At 42.5% G+C, this 22,793-nt stretch overlaps 1 protein-coding gene across 3 annotated transcripts in view; it reads left to right on the top strand.

The window, feature by feature from the left end:
• LOC124150741 (protein spalten-like) overlaps positions 1-22,793 on the top strand; it is a 94,690-nt gene that overhangs the window by 32,332 nt on the left and 39,565 nt on the right. The gene's annotated exons all lie outside the window — the stretch shown is intronic.

The following is a 22,793-nucleotide window of genomic DNA, read 5'->3' on the forward strand; positions in this document are numbered from 1 at the left end:
CTTATTAAATATCATTACAGTGTTTTACGGACGTTAGATTTCGCGTCCTATCGAATGCAATTTGAGAATGATAATGATGTGGGAGTCATGTGGGACAAAGTGAAGATCCGAGTTAAACCTGGTCTTCGGCAAGCCATGTTTGTTGTAAGAGGCGACTAACGGGATCGGGTGGTCAGACTCGCCGACTTGGTTGATGCATGTCATCGTATCCCAATTATGTAGATCGATGCCCATAATGTCAATCACTGGATTATGTGGCCCAGATTGATTACTTAAAGCTTTCATCACATGGCTGAAATTACAAAGTGCGGCGTTAAAACAAACAAACAAACGGATCACATGTAAACGACATTTTAATTCCGATAAGCAACACACTCAATGGTCACGATATTAACATATACCATTGAAATCCCCATCTGTTTATCATGTGCAATGATATAACATCAGTACACTTACACAGCCCGAGACATCAATGTTCATACCTTGGTCCCCAAAGTATTACTGAGAGTCCCTGTCACTGGAATCTTGATAACCTCAAGCAAATCCAAAATTATTCGTTGTACTTTGTTCATGTAATTTAGAACAACCACCTGCGTACACTATATTTTATTCATTAGGAACACCTGCATGGATCAGTCTCGCAATTTGAAGCAACTCTTTTGGTTTGATTGATTTTCGCAAAGCAGGGATACGGGTATGCATGGGATTGAGATATTATGTTTATCGTTGTGTACTGTACAAGAACAACAAACAGTCTCTTCACATATCTGCAATGCAAACGAGTTAAAGCCTCTCCGTAACTGTGTGGTCGTCAGTACTTCTACTGGGGTCATGGCCGCTACGCTGCTGCAATATGAATAGTCTCTAATGAAGAGTGAGAGTCATCTTCAGAAATTCACACAGACATTATAAAGACGGTTGCAGTGTTGGAACCCTGTAAAGAAACTCGTAAGCTGTCCTGTCTCTGATGGGAGTCATTTCCTCATAACAGGGAGTTAATCTTGTTATACTCGCCTATATCTCATGTTCCATGTCCCCCATTCAGCATAAATGCCTCATTTATCAACTAATATGTTACGCCTCCGATTGAGCCGAAAGTATGAAATAGTGTATCACCAGACTAGATTGCAAGTAAATCGTCTTCATGGCGCTTGGTAAGTGCTTCAGATGCGAGGGAATTATGTTTGTGTCTTTGCAATATTCAGACTGGTAATGCTGGTATGTATACGTCTATATTTAGTACCAGGCGATTACTGTTTGCGATTCAATTTCAAGATTTATTGACATTCATTTGTCTTTATTGGAAGATATATGAAATGTAGGTCGCCACTGGTATTAACTTGTCTTATTCTTCAGATGGTTATTCAGACTACATGTACGCAGTCTGAGGCTTACACAGAAGATAAGTGAAATAGAACGCCTTTGAAATCCTTCAGACAAGAACTGATACATGCGATGTAAATAACGAATATTGATGTTCAATTGAAAATATAATTTAGTGTTCCATATACTCAAAAAAACATACAGACATACATATATGAAGCCATAATTTAGCTGTTTCCTTTCGGGTGTGAACTTTACTACCTGGTTAACTCGAACTCCGCTCTCTCGGTATGTACATTTGTCTCGAACAATGGATAACCCGACGGAAGGAGAAAATGAGGTATTCCTGTTCTGAAATCCGACCCCCTGTTTCCGCGTTGATTAGGATTAGAGTTGGTCCTAAGGAATGTTTGTCGTCGGAGACAATCAATGGATGCGGTGGCTTGTGTCTGTGACTTGCATGTCATCGTACCCAACGGGGGGCACGGGTAGCCCAGTCGTCTAAGGCGCCGCGATTCGCTGTGCAGAGTTGCGTCCCTAGGGCACGCCAGAAACCTATGATTGTGGGTTCGAATCCCGGTTCGCTCCGATTATGTTTCTAGGTTTGTCAGCACCATACCCGTGCTCGTGGGTTTCACCGAAGTGGTAAACGTCTGAGACCTGCATCACTTCGGGCTTTCCTCCCACATTAAGCTGACACGCCGCGATATAATTGGAATAGTGTTAAAAGCGGCGTTAAACCCAACTCACTCACTCACTCACTCACTCGTACCCAACGTCGTGGATCATTGCTCACAATATCCCGCTCTGAAGTATAACGTTTAATAGAATGGAACTTGGAAACGTTACAGTGAATGTTGAGCTGTACTTTTTATCGTGATGAGTTCGTTATAATAGTATTGGCCACTGGATCCTTCACTATATATGTATTGGATTATAGTGTACCCTTAACCGAAAGCCTAGGCATTACGCAGAGAATCGAAACTTATAAAAGAACGGAGCTCTGAAATTATATTGCAATGATGAGCCGTAGTTCTTTCATCATACCGTGTTCTCAGGATGGTATTGCCACTCATTACAATAGTCTCCCAGTTGAACTACTGTATTGTTCGAGATCATATTCTTGTTTATAGCAATTCATAATTTAACATGTGTCTAATAAATTCTTTCCAAAGGCGACTAGCGACCGTTGCTATTGGTAACGCGATGCATATCAGGATGATTAAGACGTTCCGAGTTTGATCAGTTTCCCTGAGGCATATATGACATTATCTCCAGGAGATCGTCAAGTCGGTTGATAGTTCAGAGAAGCAACTCATAACATTGGTGTTCCTTCTTAAATGCCCGGAAACAATATCTATGTATAGACGTACCAGCAACCCACTCCACAAGTATCACATGGGGAACGTTGTTTGATCGAGGTTTCAACATTCTAGGCCTCAGTATAGCTTTCAGAAAGTCGTATGGTAGACTTGTGATGGACATTTCCAGATTGTACAAATCAGTGACAAACATTATGTTCTTAGTTTTTCACTACTTTGACTTATACCATGTGTTCCAGTGTTCGTTTAGGGGAACACATGACTCCCATGTACATGTACAGGCGCCACAGGGCAAGAACAAGCAGCAAAGAGGGTTTGGGTGATCCTGGCACAGTCAGGCTTGTTAGGCTAATCATCAGCTCAGGACCCTTGCCCCCTTTACACACAGCCCAGACAGCGAATTGGACTTCTCCCAGGAAGCGCTGCCTTGTCAAACACACCGAGAACTCCCCAACACTGCAGCCTTCTGACTTAGCCAGATTGTAAGAAGGGTTGTATTCCTAGTGTTAGGCTATGTACGGCCACTATTGAGAGCATGGTCCCCGACAATGCTGAATCATGTTAGGCTATGTACGGCCACTATTGAGAGCATGGTGCCCGACAATGCTGAATCATGTTAGGCTATGTACGCCCACTATTGAGAGCATGGTGCCCGACAATGCTGAATAATATTAGGCTATGTACGGCCACTATTACGAGCATGGTCCCCGACAATGCTGAATCATGTTAGGCTATGTACGCCCACTATTGAGAGCATGGTCCCCGACAATGCTGAATCATGTTAGGCTATGTACGCCCACTATTGAGAGCATGGTGCCCGACAATGCTGAATCATGTTAGGCTATGTACGCCCACTATTGAGAGCATGGTCCCCGACAATGCTGAATCATGTTAGGCTATGTACGCCCACTATTGAGAGCATGGTCCCCGACAATGCTGAATCATGTTAGGCTATGTACGCCCACTATTGAGAGCATGGTCCCCGACAATGCTGAATCATGTTAGGCTATGTACGGCCACTATTGAGAGCATGGTCCCCGACAATGCTGAATCATGTTAGGCTATGTACGGCCACTATTGAGAGCATGGGCCCCGACAATGCTGAATCATGTTAGGCTATGTACGGCCACTATTGAGAGCATGGTCCCCGACAATGCTGAATCATGTTAGGCTATGTACGCCCACTATTGAGAGCATGGGCCCCGACAATGCTGAATCATGTTAGGCTATGTACGGCCACTATTGAGAGCATGGTCCCCGACAATGCTGAATCATGTTAGGCTATGTACGCCCACTATTGAGAGCATGGGCCCCGACAATGCTGAATCATGTTAGGCTATGTACGGCCACTATTGAGAGCATGGTCCCCGACAATGCTGAATCATGTTAGGCTATGTACGCCCACTATTGAGAGCATGGGCCCCGACAATGCTGAATCATGTTAGGCTATGTACGCCCACTATTGAGAGCATAGTGCCCGACAATGCTGAATCATGTTAGGCTATGTACGGCCACTATTGAGAGCATGGTCCCCGACAATGCTGAATCATGTAAGGCTATGTACGCCCACTATTGAGAGCATGGTGCCCGACAATGCTGAATCATGTTAGGCTATGTACGCCCACTATTGAGAGCATGGTGCCCGACAATGCTGAATCATGTTAGGCTATGTACGGCCACTATTGAGAGCATGGTGCCCGACAATGCTGAATCATGTAAGGCTATGTACGCCCACTATTGAGAGCATGGTGCCCGACAATGCTGAATCATGTTAGGCTATGTACGCCCACTATTGAGAGCATGGTGCCCGACAATGCTGAATCATGTTAGGCTATGTACGCCCACTATTGAGAGCATGGTGCCCGACAATGCTGAATCATCTGAGGCTATGTACGCCCACTATTGAGAGCATGGTCCCCGACAATGCTGAATCATGTTAGGCTTTGTATGGCCACTATTGAGAGCATGGTCCCCGACAATGCTGAATCATGTTAGGCTATGTACGCCCACTATTACGAGCATGGTCCCCGACAATGCTGAATCATGTTAGGCTATGTACGCCCACTATTGAGAGCATGGTGCCCGACAATGCTGAATCATGTAAGGCTATGTACGCCCACTATTGAGAGCATGGTCCCCGACAATGCTGAATCATGTTAGGCTATGTACGGCCACTATTGAGAGCATGGTCCCCGAAAATGCTGAATCATGTTAGGCTATGTACGCCCACTATTGAGAGCATAGTGCCCGACAATGCTGAATCATGTTAGGCTATGCACGGCCACTATTGAGAGCATGGTCCCCGACAATGCTGAATCATGTTAGGCTATGTACGGCCACTATTGAGAGCATGGTCCCCGACAATGCTGAATCATGTTAGGCTATGTACGGCCACTATTGAGAGCATGGGCCCCGACAATGCTGAATCATGTTAGGCTATGTACGGCCACTATTGAGAGCATGGTGCCCGACAATGCTGAATCATGTTAGGCTAGTGTTAGGCTATGTACGCCCACTATTGAGAGCATAGTGCCCGACAATGCTGAATTATATTAGGCTATGTACGCCCACTATTGAGAGCATGGTGCCCGACAATGCTGAATCATGTTAGGCTATGTACGCCCACTATTGAGAGCATGGTCCCCGACAATGCTGAATCATGTTAGGCTATGTACGCCCACTATTGAGAGCATGGTGCCCGACAATGCTGAATTATATTAGGCTATGCACTGCCACTATTGAGAGCATAGTGCCCGACATTGCTGAATCATGTTAGGCTATGTACGGCCACTATTGAGAGCATGGTCCCCGACAATGCTGAATTATATTAGGCTATGCACTGCCACTATTGAGAGCATAGTGCCCGACATTGCTGAATCATGTTAGGCTATGTACGCCCACTATTGAGAGCATGGTCCCCGACAATGCTGAATCGTGTCACGCTATGTACGCCCACTGTTGAGAGCATGGTGCCCGGCAATGCTGAATCGTGTCACGCTATGTACGCCCACTATTGAGAGCATGGTCCCCGACAATGCTGAATCGTGTCACGCTATGTACGCCCACTATTGAGAGCATGGTGCCCGGCAATGCTGAATCGTGTCACGCTATGTACACCCACTATTGAGAGCATGGTGCCCGACAATGCTGAATCATGTTAGGCTATGTACGCCCACTATTGAGAGCATGATGCCCGGCAATGCTGAATCATGTCACGCTATGTACGCCCACTATTGAGAGCATGGTGCCCGACAATGCTGAATCATGTTAGGCTATGTACGCCCACTATTGAGAGCATGATGCCCGGCAATGCTGAATCATGTCATGCTATGTACGCCCACTATTGAGAGCATGGTCCCCGACAATGCTGAATCATGTTAGGCTATGTACGGCCACTATTGAGAGCATGGTCCCCGACAATGCTGAATCATGTTAGGCTATGTACGCCCACTATTGAGAGCATGGTCCCCGACAATGCTGAATCATGTTAGGCTATGTACGCCCACTATTGAGAGCATGGTCCCCGACAATGCTGAATCATGTTAGGCTATGTACGCCCACTATTGAGAGCATGGTCCCCGACAATGCTGAATCATGTTAGGCTATGTACGCCCACTATTGAGAGCATGGTCCCCGACAATGCTGAATCATGTTAGGCTATGTACGGCCACTATTGAGAGCATGGTCCCCGACAATGCTGAATCATGTTAGGCTATGTACGCCCACTATTGAGAGCATGGTCCCCGACAATGCTGAATCATGTTAGGCTATGTACGCCCACTATTGAGAGCATGGTCCCCGACAATGCTGAATCATGTTAGGCTATGTACGCCCACTATTGAGAGCATGGTCCCCGACAATGCTGAATCATGTTAGGCTATGTACGCCCACTATTGAGAGCATGGTCCCCGACAATGCTGAATCATGTTAGGCTATGTACGCCCACTATTGAGAGCATGGTGCCCGACAATGCTGAATCATGTTAGGCTATGTACGGCCACTATTGAGATCATAGTGCCCGACAAACAATGTAGGCCTACTATTATAAGCAATGTTGAAAAGTGTCAAGCCCCGTCTTCAGACATCTGATAGATGTGGGTATTTCATGTCAAAGAGTAGAGTTGCTCGGAAAACGTGTAATAATGTAACCAATTATGTACAATTGAATTAATGTCGCCAATAATACGATTCATGTCGGCTATACATGCACAGTCCATGTATTACAGGCAATTATCTACCAAGAGGTGAGATCGATTACGAATTTTAGACGGTTGCTATTTGCAGAGCGGTCTGAATTTGATAAATATGAATTCGTTTAGCTCACATTAAATAGTCCAGCAAGGGAAAAGGCCCATGTGGGATTTATTTGTTCCCTGTAGAAATATAAGAGGCGTAAGAAGGAAAACTCAAAAGCAGAAAAAAATAATATAATGTATATGTTCATTGTCGGGGTAGAACAATCAGTTTTTGTATGACATTTAAACTTGAGGCAGCTGTTGGATCATGACACATAATATCTACATTGTCTTGTGTAATCTTAGTGTATCTTGATCAAGGGTTTTCTATATCTTCATTTGTAAGCTGTCGAAATACTATTTGTTCTGTTACACTTTACATTGTTCTTTCCTTGGAAATCTTGTCACTGTTTAAAGAGAAACTTGGCTAATCTGGGCTGTGCCACCTAACAAATTTCCGGACAACTCAGTGAAGGGTAAAGAGTGATTTTCATTGTATATAGAAGTACGTCCCAAACACTTTTGTCTAGACATTTCTGGTTTCCGCACAAATGGGCTCCAGGCTAACATTTTTTCACTGTATATTCTAAATACTACTGGACACTGTGTGTATAGTAGCCTATGCTGTTATTATACGTGCAGATATGTGGATATATGCATATTACGGACATTGTTTATGTCCATAATAGGTTCAGATAGTTCAGAGAAGATGCTTTCCACTTTTTTTCTATCTTGTCCACGCTATGCCAAGTTTAGAATTGATAAATACTTTTTTGTTAACCAGCTCAGCATACATACTATACTCCACGGCAATGAAGATTTATCTCCCTCAGGCAATGAACACATTATAAAATCAGTTCACAATTACATCACTGAACAAACGGCTTTACGTAAGTTTTGTGTCAACTTAAGAATATAAAATGCATTTGGTATCTTGCTTTCCATTTTATTTCATTTTGTGTTACTCATTAATGTCTGCTCTATAGACTTCATTACAATCTACATGTATAATGTACAATATTAGGAGAAGCATTTTTGGCCTGTTTGCTAATCCTTTTTTCCTTTTTGTAACGTTATGTAATGTAAAATCTGAACATTAATGGAAATTAAATACTGTTTAAATCAGATAGTTCAGATGGAATTTGATGGACTCTATTTTAGCTCTGTATGCATAGTAATTATTGTAGTTCCTGGAGATGTCATACACATACACCATAACACATTCCTTGTGTAAACGGAAATACCAAAATAACATTGGAAAATTTCGAAAACTCAATAGATTTATTTTTTTCAGAGCATGGCGTGATGTGATTCCCATGCCAATAAATCACCAGGCAACTTCAACGCACGAATGATTGTCCAGGTGTTTTAAAAATCTAAACATAACAGCCACACATTTAAAATATCAGAAAGCAACACATAAATGCACATCTTCAAAGGCAGCTAACGCCGTATTCCTCTCAACAAACCACAACACATTAACATCACAATGAAACTCAGCGGATTCATGAAAGGTTTCAAACGTCTTATAATGACCCGCTAATGCACCACGCGGTGTTTCCCCGGCCACAGCTAACCAGGTTTCACATTTCAAAGTGTAAATGCTCTGTATAATCATCCATACCACCAGACTCAGGTGCAGATCCAACACTTGCTCCCAAACATTAATCGATCCCTGTGGTATCAAGCCCACGGTGTATTCGTTCAGTAAATCAGCTTCTCACAATTTGCTATTTAAACGCAACAGTGGGATCTCAGGAGAATTATGTGGAGCTTACTGCACGTTTACATTGTTGATTTCTTAATGTACAGTGACATGGCAAGATTGGACAAAAAAGCGTGTCCTATTGTATTGACTGCGTCGGATTAATTGCTTTTTCATCAATATAAAGTACCATTAGTGTGATCGCGTTAACATGCTATGTTTATCATTTGTTTCTTTTTGTGTGGTTGTTGTTCAACTCCGCACACAGCAACATTCCACTTTTATTACGGCGGCTTGTAAATAAGGAACTCGGGGCCAGCCAAGGGACCGACCATTTGATATTCTGGGTGTAGGGAGGGGTGTTGGGGGAGGGGTGTTTGGTGGTAGCGATGCTTGAATTTTGTATCGAGATTAGCTACCAAAAAAATTTAAATTGAAAACTATGAGTCTGAATTGTTTTTTTTAAAGAAATACATCTTGTAACAATGTAATATTTGTGGCAGGCAATTTCTCTTTTTTTTCAGCACCTTGAAGCATTATTGTGTTTTTTCTCTAGAAATTATGTAAGAATATATATATATATATATATCTCGCCTAATGGAATGAAACATTTCTTCCCAAATTATCGATTTTGTTCTCTTGGAGCGTTCCATAAACCACGTCGCAGTTGCGGGACATCCTGTGCTATATCTGTTTAATTGTTATAAGATCAGGATTTCCTTCTCACAGCTGGCAAAAGGATGTTTGTTCAATGTGTTTGATGCAATCTATCATTTTGGGGGGATATAATGCTCGCATTTCCTGTCCTAATGGATAGTTTCCTTTTGCTAGATATAGATGTGCATTTTACAATAGATAGCTAAAGGGATATCACAAGGAAGTCCTGAACATTTAACAATGAGTGAGTGAATTGTATTTTATGCCGCTTTTAGAAATATTCCAGCAATATCTCGACGGGGGACACCAGAAATAATCTTTACACATTGTACCCATGCCGGGTCTTCGGCGAACGCTTTAAATAGGATTCCCCACCGTCCCCACATGTAACACTGACACATACATGCCTACAGGAACATACTGGCAAAGCTCTGTTTTTATTTCAAGGATGAAATAGGCATCAGTGATATTTCAATTCGTGAACAGTCTTGGAGATTTGTTCTATTTTAAGTGTTCCAAAGCACAGATAACCTTATCCTACGTTGAATAAAATCAGTGTCTGTATGAATATTTTGTCAACTGGCGTAATGTCCATAATTTGTCCTTGTGATTGTTGAATGTCCTCAAGAGAGCATAATTAATGCACGCTGGAGTCTGAAATGATATCGTACCAACAATATAAGTTGAATGATGTCGATTTGCATCGCTTGAGCTTGTTGTTGTTTGAGTTGACCATTGTTGTTTCTGAGGTTAAGCACCGCACTGCTATTGCTCTCTGGTTACAAATGACCGCCTCCGTGGTCTAGTGGTAGAGCGTCCGCCCGGAGAGCGGAAGGTCCGGGGTTCGATCCCCGGTCGCGTCATACCAAAAGACGTTAAAAGATGGTACTTGTTGTTACCCTGTCTGGCGCTCGGCATTAAGGGGCTAAAACAAGGACTGTCTCGGAGTCAGTATACTGTGTCTGAGTGGGGTATTCATGTTAAACTGCGGCATGGTATCTCAGTGAGCTAGCACTATAAATCGTCATCAGTCCGGACTAGAACAAGCAGCCAACACACACACACGTACATGCACGTTGCTATATAAGTGCAATAATCTTGGACTCGACGTTAAACCCAATTTCACCTCACCTCACCTCACCTCACCTCACCTCACCTGCAATATTGTCCTCCAATGGTCAATTGTACATAACAATACAATGAGGCAACGCCATTAACCATAACGTCAATATTTATCTCCAATAACGGTTTAATTGTCTATCTTTTAAACGTCTATAAGATTTAATTAAAAATAATTATGAAATTTCAATCTTGCGAATTCCTTGAATAATAAATGACGTCATTGGGAAACACCCAACTTATTTAATCTCAGTCACAAAAGAGCCCACTGTCTTCGCTAAGATTTGTGTCGTACGTAAGGTAACGTTGCAATAGGCTTAAGGCAACTTCAAGGATAACTCTAGTTGCAGTCAGGGGCGGTCGGGTAGCCTAGTGGTTAATGTGTTCGCTCGTCACGCCGAAGACCCGGGTTCGAATCCCGACATGGGTACAATGTGTGAAGCCCATTTCTGGTGTCCCCCGACGTGATATTGCTGGAATATTGCTAAAAGCGGCGTAAAACCAAACTCACTCACTCATTCTAGTGGCAGTCGTAATTTTAGTCGTAAGTCGCAAAGATTTGACTTAGCTCAGGCAGCCTCGTTAACAGGCCGCCATATCCATATATATATTGTTATTTTCATGTTCAAGAAGTAAATTTATGTAACGTTTTTTTCTCTCTTGGCAACAGTCAGTAATATTCTCGCCAAATCGCATCAATTTGTAAATATTCGATTTTTACTCAAACCAAATTCTTCATCTTCAAGAGCAAGAATCCACGCCGTCGAGGTAAAATGGCGCTTTGCCTCTTCACGTCATGTAATCGCAACATGCTATTCCTTTTAGTCCGCACTTACGCCAAGTATTGGATGCTGGATACGTCCTGCCCCATGGCGATACTCATAAACGTACACGCCCTGATTGATCCGATGTATCAAGTCAATGATGCTTTAGAGGTGAGGTGAACTGCATCTGTTAAGATTATGGCGATATGTGTGCTCCGGTTTGTGAAACTTTGTATGTGTGGCTGCATATTCTGTGATTTATGCAGATGTTATAGTGCTAGCACACTGAGATACCATGCTGCAGTTTAATGTGGATACCCCAGACACATAATACTGACTCGTCCTTACGTTAACGTTGTCTCTATATTGCTAAGAGTAACACGTACTATTTGTGACGTCTTTGGTTAAGAGGTGAGGTGAAATTGGGTTTAACATCGCGTCCAAGATTATTGCACTTATATAGCGACGTGCATGCACGTGTATGTGTGTGTGTGGCTGCTTGTACTAGTCCGGACTGATAACGATTTATAGTGCTAGCTCACTGAGATACCATGCCGCAGTTTAACATGAATACCCCACTCAGACACAGTATACTGACTCCGAGCCGACCAGTCCTTGTTTTAGCCCCTTAATGCCGAGCGCCAGACAGGGTAACAACAAGTACAATCTTTTAACGTCTTTTGGTATGACGCGGCCCGGGATCGAACCCTGGACCTTCCGCTCTCCGGGCGGACGCTCTACCACAAGACCACGGGGGCGGTCTTTTTGGTTAAGAAGCGACCGGGCATCGAACCACTGTCCATCCTCTCTGGAGGCAAATGCTCTATCCACTAGACCAGGTAGGCTTTTGTAAATAGCGTCGCTATATGGCTGAAATAATGCCGATGCGACGTTAAATTTAAACTCACTGTATAAATAGCATTTAGATGGATAGTCTGGATAACTTGTTCCCAATCGATTTCAACCTGAATGAACTCTGTTTAAACTATTAATCTGCAATTCCTTTGTAAAGGGCATTCACCCAACTAACTCACTCTAAGAATAAAACTCATTTTATAGCACAGTAATCGATGTCTTTTGTTCAATAAGTAGCAATTGAATTGTCTGTGAAATATTAAGATTAATGTACCAGCCCTTTTGCTCTTTTACGACTCCAATGGGTAAACATTTTAGTTAGTTTAACCAATTGATCATCTCGCTTGAGAACTATTACTTCGGACATTCCATAACCACGACTAAACAGACCCTGGTTGAGATATTTTTGCATTTTTTTAAATGTCTTATAAATAGTTTCTATCCACGAATGTATCATTCTAGAATACGGTAATATGATTACATTTGGTTTGATATATGAAGTCATGTGATCAATCGGCGATAGTCATTCCGAGGCTGAAGTAAAGTATCTCTCAAAAGATAACTTAATTATATTTCAACACGAGAGCAATCTGAACATAACCCTAGAGGCAGGAACAGGAATATTCTATTGATTTTATGTCGTTATTGAAAATGTATTGAAATTAATTTCTACTTCACAACATTGGTTTTAATATTCTGCAATTTCGCGTGCAAGATAAAATCAAGTTTTCAATCTTCCTAAAAAGCAAAAATGCAAATCTGAGACCGGAAATGATTCCGGTTTCCCGCTTTTTCAGCGTCGTCATTTTTTTGCAGACATTGATCTGTTGGCTTTGTGTTGTGGAGTCAACATAGCTCTCAATTTTGTGCAGCGCTCCTGTCGATATTTGGAATTAAACACCAATATGCGCCTATCATAAACATGATTGACATAACAAGATATTGACAGGGCATCACGTGACGCACCGGAAGCGTGGAATATGAACAGAATGATTTCCCTCTTCTTCGCGAATGCGAGGCTATTTACACACAGCTGATTAGATTGGTGGGTTTTTGTTTCGCTATTTGTTCGTCTGGTTGTCGGATGTGATGAGCTGTCAACTCTCTGAAAGATCTTAATCTACCAGTCCGGGGGAATAATCAGAAAAGAAACCCCAGGCGCCACAACGTTAGAATGACGTCAAACTCGGAGAATACCGCGAATGAAATCTCATGTTCGCCTCAGGATTACCGTATCGTGTTACCGTTCATTGCATAAAACATTCAACTCCGAATCGTGCGTTAACATAGCAAATACCAGTGTGTGGAGAATACACAGCTGAACAAGTTGGTAAAGGCTGCATCGAGCCTGGTCACAGAAGTGTAAGTGTGTGTGTTTGACAGGCAAATAGGAAGTGACTTATTTACCATCCTGGTATATATACCGCCCCGCTTGTTGCAGTGTAAGTATGGTATATATACCGTCCCGCTTGTTGCAGTGTAAGTATGGTATATATACCGTCCCGCTTGTTGCAGTGTAAGTATGGTATATATACCGTCCCGCTTGTTGCAGTGTAAGTATGGTATATATACCGTCCCGCTTGTTGCAGTGTAAGTATGGTATATATACCGTCCCGCTTGTTGCAGTGTAAGTTTGGTATATATACCGCCCCGCTTGTTGCAGTGTAAGTACGGTATATATACCGTCCCGCTTGTTGCAGTGTAAGTATGGTATATATACCGTCCCGCTTGTTGCAGTGTAAGTATGGTATATATATCGTCCCGCTTGTTGCAGTGTAAGTATGGTATATATATCGTCCCGCTTGTTGCAGTGTAAGTATGGTATATATACCGTCCCGCTTGTTGCAGTGTAAGTATGGTATATATACCGCCCCGCTTGTTGCAGTGTAAGTACGGCATCTATACCGCCCCGCTTGTTGCATTGTAAGTACGGTATATATACCGCCCCGCTTGTTGCAGTGTAAGTACGGTATATATACCGCCCCGCTTGTTGCAGTGTAAGTACGGTATATATATACCGCCCCGCTTGTTGCAGTGTAAGTACGGTATATATACACTCCCGCTTCTTACAGTGTAAATACGGTATATATACCGTCCCGCTTGTTGCAGTGTAAGTACGGCATATATACCGCCCCTCTTCTTGCAGTGTAAGTACGGTATATATCCCGTCACACCGCATATATATTACTACGGTATTTATCCCGTCACGTCTCAGGCATATTAGTACGGTATATATCCCGTCACGTTTTACTTATGAAATAAAGGTGGTCGTTTATCGTACAATAAAACACTGCAGGGAGAATAAACCACGAGGGGATTTTCCCTGCAGGATTTATGTTGTACGATAAACAACGACCACAAGTCGTTTATTTAAGAATTGACTTCATTGGAGTATAAACCTCCATAGAGTGAGGGCCAAACTGTATGAACGTCGGATCAACTGGCCGATCATTAAAAGGTGATTAAAGATGCGTCAAATAGACACTAAGGTAAATTCATAGATTGGTGTAGACTAAGATCGGTGTGACCTAGACACGGATCGAGTCGATACTACGATAGTTTGGAAGTGCATTTCTTCGTTTTATTCATTAGGATGGGTCGTAGCGAGGATATTCGTGAACAATCATGCAGTCAAACCCTCTGACGTTTCTCAATGTATTCTGAAACCTGAGTTCAAGATAAAAGGGTCTAAATGTTCGGAAAGAACACTTCTGTATATTTTCGTTTTCGTGCTACGGAATTCCCGGGGGCTTCCCCGGGAATGTGAAAGAAGTCCGTCAGTGTTTCAACATTTCAAGAACACGGTCTTGTGAAAAACGTAGGAACGTCAAATTGTGTCGTTCATTCACTTATGAACGTCAATTTCGCGGTCATATGAAAAAGGGGGACACGGGTAGCTCAGTCGTCTAAGACGCCGCGATTCGCTGTGCAGAGTTGCGTCCCCTGGACACGCCAGAAACATTTGATTGTGGGTTCGAATCCCGGTTCGCCCCGATTATGTTTCTAGGTTTGTCAGCACCATACCCGTGCTCGTGGGTTTCACCGAAGTGGTAAACGTCTGAGACCTGCATCACTTCGGGCTTTCCTCCCACATTAAGCTGACACGCCACGATATAACTGGAATAATGTTAAAAGCGGCGTTAAACCCAACTCACTCACTCAATCACTCACTCCGATGAAAAATGCCGGATACCGTGTAAACTTTACGAACGTTGATCAAATGTACAAGTTTTAATAAACACATTTACCCAAATGTAAATAATGAGGTCACCCTGAATAGAATTCGACCCCGGCAATGTCGGACAAGTCCATTTTATAAACAGGTGGGTTAAGTTTGGTCATTCCCGCATATTCTCACAATCATAACGTCGATCATCTGTACCTGTTCTCCCAATACCGATTGTCATATCTCTCCCACATTTGGATGTCAAAGTAAGGCCACTGCGTTTATCTGCGCAGCCTAGCTACATCTATGGGGAATGACCTACTAGGCACTTCCCTCGCAAAAGTAACGTCGACCAATATATGACGTCATCAAGTTGGGAGCATGTATTCGAATCTCCAGAAATGACGTCATGAATGTATTATCGTGAAATAAGCCATGCTTCGTTCTGCAGTGTTTTTATTTTTACGATTTATCGCGTAGCTATCTTATATTAGCACATAATTGGATGTTAACATTTTTGTGTGTATTATGGAAGCTGAAGATGATCACTGATGATGACGCGAAGCGGGATCAGCAACTGAAGGCATATCTGTCAAACTGTATTTACGATTCACCAACCGTTCTTTCTCTGTTTAATTCCTTCTCCCTCAATTTCCGTCACGAGACGTCCCATCGCACTCCGCCTTGTCCCTTGTCATCAGGAAGATGTTTGTTTTGGAAATGATCAGTTTCAAATCCAATCTCAAACTGAAAATACCCGGAAGTTTAAAAAATACACATTTGAAATGATGCGACACGTTTTGTCTCTAATTCACTTTAATTTCAACAAAAAAAAGTGTCATGTGTCAGGCTTTGCTTCGTTATAAAACGATTCTGTTCTGACCATGATGACAGCCCCTGTGAAATATAAGGAAAGTGTTTATTTATGAGTGTGAAAGCTTAATAACATACCCAATACGTTCATCTCTGTTGAGCGTAAAAACTCGCCCATCTCATAACGTTATAACGAGAATTTATAGATTGAAGTGAATGTGTCAGTGTAAAGTCTTGACATTAAAACGGAGTTTAAGCGTAGCATCAGCTTGCGCAAGAATACTTCATTCAATCGACACAATTTCCTCAGCAGTTCCCTGTATTAACTCGTCTCATGTGTTTTCCAAATATAACTAAGCGTGTTCGAGTTACAGGTTAGCTCGAAAGGTTAGAGCTAAATCTTGCTTTTTCAACAAGTTTGGGTTTGACGCGATATAATCCTTGACATTTAACAACGTCAGAATCCAGCAGTTTGCAAAAGCTTAAGTTGTCATTAGCGCAGATTGGTAAATGTCATTATCAAGTATGACATTTAAGCCCGTTTATTGATTATAAAAAAGGACCACGAAAATAAACGTTGAAAATATATACGGCAAAATACCTACAACGATCGAATGTGCTTACCAACTACAGGAGAGTTATGCTTTATGGTTATTTGTAAAAGTGTGTGGATGAGCGAGCGGGTGTTTGAGTTTGTTGTTTAACGCCACACTCAGCAATATTCCAGCTATGTGAAATAATCGAGTCTGGACCAGACAATCCAGTGATTGACGTCATGAGCATCGATCCACGCAATTGTGATACGATGACATGCATCAACCAAGTCAGCGAGCCTGACCACCCGATCACGTTAGTCGCCTCTTACGACAAGCACAGTCGCCTTTTACGGCACGCATGGATTGTTGCAGATCTATTCTATTCCGGATCTTCACTGGTCTTGAGTGAGTGGTTGATAGTTGCAGTGGGTGACCATGTTGGGATTCGAACCAGGCCTTTATCGTGACGAGCGAACGCATTAACCTCTAACCCACCGCCCCTTCCAAAAGGAAAAGATAATTTTAAAAATAAAAAAGAAGATACCAATCATTAAGATATTAATTTGTCATTTCTGCACATTTAATTATTCAAAGACAATAATCATAATTATCATAATAATGCCAATACTACTAGGTATGATGGTGATCATAATCATTATTACCCTGGTTTAAAGGATTAGTGTGTTCTCAGATTTCATTCTCACTCCCTATGGAGAATACCACCCAAATATAGTTCGATGTTGAGTGAACAATCTTGTTGGGGGTTGGCAACAAAATGATATTCTTTCAGGGTAATGTCAGTTACTAGCAACTCTAATCCCTCCACAAGAAGCTTATAGACCGTGATATAACTCAAATACTGTTCAAAGCGGCGTTACAAACAACTTACCTATTACTCTACTCCTGTCACTTACGGGACATACCCTCTTTGAATACTTCAGCATCGCCAGAAATAACCCATCCCTCAAGACAAAACCAATTTAGTAAGTTAACTCCAGAGTCCCGACCTCCGGAAATTGATGCCAAATAATCTGATAAGGAAACTATTAATATTTTCATAATTCATTTTCATAATGTAGTGATTGATAAAAACTGTCAGAATTTAATCAAAAACCCGTTCTACTGAATAACATAACCAATTTACTACTAAACAGTCTGCCCCTTCTCGTCCACTATCCTTTGAAGCTAATATCGCAATGTCAGCAGTTTGTTGCTCTGGGGTACTGAATGCATAAAACAGATAACGTTTGACCGGCTATGCTTGGAGGGAGCCACAATTTATCATTTGTCTTCTACCAATACACGCCAATTTCGTAACGTTCTGTAGAGAGATTGAGGGCACTCTCCAGCGGTTCCATGTAAATTTGTCTCAATTCCAAATTGCCCAAACTTGTTCAAGATACAGATTAGATGTCTCGGGTCCATTTAGATTCTTGCTTCCAGGACAACATAGTAAGGCAAGATAATGAAAGCTTCATAAACTCGTGGGCTTGTATTATGGATGGTACTTGTTACTGAAGTTGGCAATGGCAAATTGGTTCGTTTATACTCAAAGACCTGCCAGGCCTCCCCATCTTAACAATTCTCCGTTGAAGTTGGCAATGTACTCTGCAGGATACTCTTGAAGATCTGGGGTAGAATAGGTCTTCAGCAACCCATGCTTAAACGGAAAAGGCGACTATGCTTGTCGTTCTCTCGTCACGCCGAAGACCCGGGTTCGAATCCCGACATGGGTACAATGTGTGAATCCCATTTCTGGTGTTCCCCGCCGTGATATTGCTGGAATATTGCTCAAAGCGGCGTAAAACCAAACTCACTCACTCACTCAAACGGAATTATGTAAAGCAACCCGCTTTTCACTATCGTTGTCCGCCAAGAATGCTGTCACTAATATGTGAGTGTTCATTTTTACACTGTCACAAAAAACGGGATATGACGGGATCGGGTTGTCAGGCTGGCCACTTTTCCACAGATCGATGCTCATGATATCAACCACTGACAAGACTGTCCAAGACTCGATTTTTTTAAATCGCGGCCATATAGCTGAAATATTGCTGAGTGCAAAATATTATTGTCATGCATCAACCAGGTCTGCGAGACTGACCACCCGATCCTGACCGTCGCCTTTTACAAGCACACTCGCCTTTTACGACAAGCATGGTTTGATGTAAAATCAATTGTTACCTGAATCTTCACGGGGACTTTTTGAATAAATCCCGCATGGTGTATTATACACGCGAAATACATTTACCACCTGAAGGCGTAATCATATCAACTGTGTCCCATTGCATCAAAGGCAAAATAAACTAACACCATACACAACAGATAATAGAAAATGATTAATTAGAGATACCGCCTCCCGCATCACAGTCCGATGTTTGAGCTGAGTGTACATCCCCAGTTATCTGCGGCAACCACTTGTGTTGTATCGATCTGTCTCAGACACAGACTTACTCAAGTCAGTGTGATGTTGAATGGAATTAACTGTGTATATTTGGTAGCTTGTGATACGGGTTAACATGTCAGATGCAAGATTGGTCGTTACAATAATTGTGACTTAGATAATAAGATAGATTGCTACCACGGTTGTAATGGAGCAAATACGATGACCTTCTACAAATATGGTCAGATAGGTTGCTACAACGATTGTCATCTAGCAGTATCAGCTGTATTCAGCCATTCCGCTATCGCGGAATATTTTGCACAAATAACAACTCGGTGCAGAAATATACCTATCTTGCAGAAAATCACATTTTGTGCCGACCTCTTGCATAATTTTAGATTTATCTGACCTAACATTCGTCAAATACACCACAGAATGTGGGTTGACAGCTGGGTTTAAACGTGTAAACGAATATCTTCTTCGTTTTGATGTGATGCTGACTTTTGTAATACTGATTACCGAAAGTACAGTTTTCGGAATTGTGTGAAGATTTATCAACATTTTGTTGCAGTGTTTACAAAAATTGACGGGCAGAGTTTTAATGTTTTGGTTGCTGAAAACAGCGGGAGCTACTGGATTGATATGAAACATGAAAAATGTTGCCACCACGACTAAGATGAGTTGCTCCATTCATATATTTTGCATCACAATTTTGTCTTTTACTCCCAATGTAATCTGTTTCGGGAGATAATCGTAACTGATTTTTTTACGTTTTTGAATAAGTTTTTTTAGTGTGGCTATGTGCTTCTACAAATATGTTATTAACCAAGAATATGATCCAGTTACTTTCGTCTTTATGTATACTCTCTAAAAAGTAGAAAATAATTTAATATGAATGTGTTATGATCGGTCGTCAGAAGAAGGATCACCTTTGATGTATGAGAACCAGGCACAGAACGGGTTCGGAACTTAAACCTAACGTATGCAGGCAGCTAATGTGCCAGCCTGGTTCCCTGGGTATGCTGCGCTGGCGCTACACTGACCCAGGCAATGACTGCACAATGGCCGCCTCCACTAGACGAACAAACATGGCGGACACGCCATGTATTTACTACAGAAAAACTCTAGAACGGGTGACATATACATTGCATGAGCATTCGTGAAAATGCTAAGAAAATCTTTTAACCACCCGTTCTAGAGTTTTTCTGTAGTAAATACATGTTTGTTCGTCTAGTGGAGGCGGCCATTGTGCAGTCATTGCCTGGGTCAGTGAAGCGTTAGCGCAGCATACCCAGGGAACCAGGCAGCTAATGTACACGCTCGGTGACCACGTGTTGCACCACAGTTAACAAATCGACATTTCTATCAAGACACTAATGATGTTTAGAGCGTAGTCACTGAGGTAACCGCCGATTCACTCTTGACTCTCTGGGAAGACGGGGACGTATCCAGAGGCGGCCTTACGAACGTCATTCGAACATCAACTTGAGGAAACATGACAGACTTGGGGATGGGTCTGTAATAACATGGAGCGGGGTCACTATGCCTGCAAAACACCTCTGTAAATTGCCAATGGGAGGGTCACTGTACAGTTATACTGAGACAACATACTGAGGCTAATAGTTATGACGTTTGCGTTCCATGCTCGTCGACCGCCTCCGTGGCCTAGACGTAGAGCGTCCGCCCGGAGAGCGGAAGGTCCGGGGTTCGATCCCCGGCCGCGTCATACCAAAAGACGTTAAAAGATGGTACTTGTTGTTACCCTGTCCGGCGCTCGGCATTAAGAGGCTAAAACAAGGACTGGTCGACTCGGAGTCAGTATACTGTGTCTGAGTGGGGTATTCATGTTAAACTGCGGCATGGTATCTCATGATCAGTGGGCTAGCACTTTAAATCGGCATCAGCCCGGACTAGTACAAGCAGCCACACACACACGTGCATGCACGTCGCTATATTAGTGCAATAATCTTGGACGCGACGTTAAACCCCATTTCACCTCACCTCCATGCTCGTCATCGTTTTGTCTTTAAAGACGATTAAGCTCGTGCCCACCGTGCACGTGTCGTAACTGACAACCTCCAGAAGCGAAACATCGCCAGAATACAATGGCTTACCAGGAGCCCTGTCCTTGCCCCCACAGATTACGTCTGGGACACGATCAGGGGACGTCTACGCCGACGTCAAAGGCCACCCGCTACGTCAGCAAAACTGAACCAAGAGCAGTGGACAAAACTTACTCAAGTTGATACCTGGAGATTTATTCGGACCCTTCACACCGTAAATTCAATTAAGCTTATCTTGTTATCTTATGTTTAAGCAATCTTGGGGACAACATTGATCATGTCATCGCAAACGTTAATTTTAGGAAGACACACTTCTGTCGTCTTGCTTGGATGTTTGTACCCTTACATTTCACGCCAACATGTTCTATTGATTGTCATGTTACACAGAGTCCTTCCGCTTTCTTATCCATCTATTACGGGGCGGTCGGATATCCAGTGGTTACAGCGTTCGCTCGTCACACCGAAGACCCGGTTTCGATTCCCGACATGGGTACAATGTGTGAATCCCATTTCTGGTGTCCCCCGCCGTGATATTGCTGGAATATTCCTAAAAGCGGCGTAAAACCATACTCACTCACTCACTCACTCACTCCATCTATTACCATCGGTGTTATTTTCGAATAACCCCACGTTTTTGGAGAGCATATGTTTACACCCTGGCGAGGGAAAGTCGGGTTGTCTAGTGGTTAAAACATTCGCTCCTCAAGACGAAGGCCCTGATGATGTTCCAGATGGGTAAGTTCATTTCTGGTGTACCCCGCCATGACATTGCTGTTATATTGCTCAAAAGCGGCTGAATACAACACTCACTCAAACACTACGCACTGGCAAATTAAGTCGATGTGTATTAGCAGGTTAAAATGGCAGGTTAAAATAGAGACGTTGGATCTCCCTCTCCACCAGGCAGAAAGTGTATACCATTGTATTGGCCATTGTTCTCACCAGTCTGTCGTTCAGATTACATCGATTGGCCACACAAACTTCATATTCCCTTGCGAGACAGTAGTGTGTCGTGCAGAGGTGCGTGACGTAGGCGTGTCAGAAACCTGTGATCATGGGTTCGAATCCCTAGTCGCCCTGATTTTCTGCTTGTCAGGGCCATAGCCGTCATCGTGTGTTTCATAAAAGTCGTACTGAGATTGTTAGTGGCTGTACCCACGATGGGGGTTAAAGTAATGTGAAATGATTGTCCCCCGGAGAGGGTACGTTCATGTAAGACCACGTCATTCAAAGTAGTTTCATTTTTCTGACACATTTTTAATCGTAGAATATGTCTTCTATTTCGGCTAAATTTGTTAATAATCGTCATCACCAGAAGGGATGACGTAAATCCTGAAGGTACCATGCAGGGAGCAAAGGTTCTGTAAGTCCCCATGGTCCCTAGTATGGTGATCTATCTTCAGTTGCTGGCGCTCTATAGCCCGTTTTTTATTTTGGGTTGTGTACTGACAATTTATTGTTTTAAATGTTCTCAACTAGTTTTAACTCGATCCATCGACGACAGGGTTTTATAAGTGTATTACTTCTCGTTACCATATGGATGAAATACTGCCGATGAGACGTTAAATTTTAACTCACTCACTAACATCATAAAAAGTAGTAAGCATGTAGCAATAAGACCGGCACCAAGTAAGCTTTCCCCTTTATCAGGATGACACGCTTTAATATAACTGAACTCACTCACTCACTCATGACCCCATGCACGTCGAATAATGGCCTACGATAATCACATTATTGTTTAAATATGTTAACAGCCTTAGCCAAATAACTTTGACTTCCTGACGAACCAATACTTTATTAAAGTGTTAATTCCGACATGGCGGTCACCCTTCAAGACGCCACAACTGACAAT

The sequence above is a fragment of the Haliotis rufescens genome, unplaced genomic scaffold (assembly GCF_023055435.1).
Source record: "Haliotis rufescens isolate VD_foot unplaced genomic scaffold, xgHalRufe1.0.p SCAF_89, whole genome shotgun sequence".
NCBI lineage: Eukaryota > Metazoa > Mollusca > Gastropoda > Lepetellida > Haliotidae > Haliotis > Haliotis rufescens.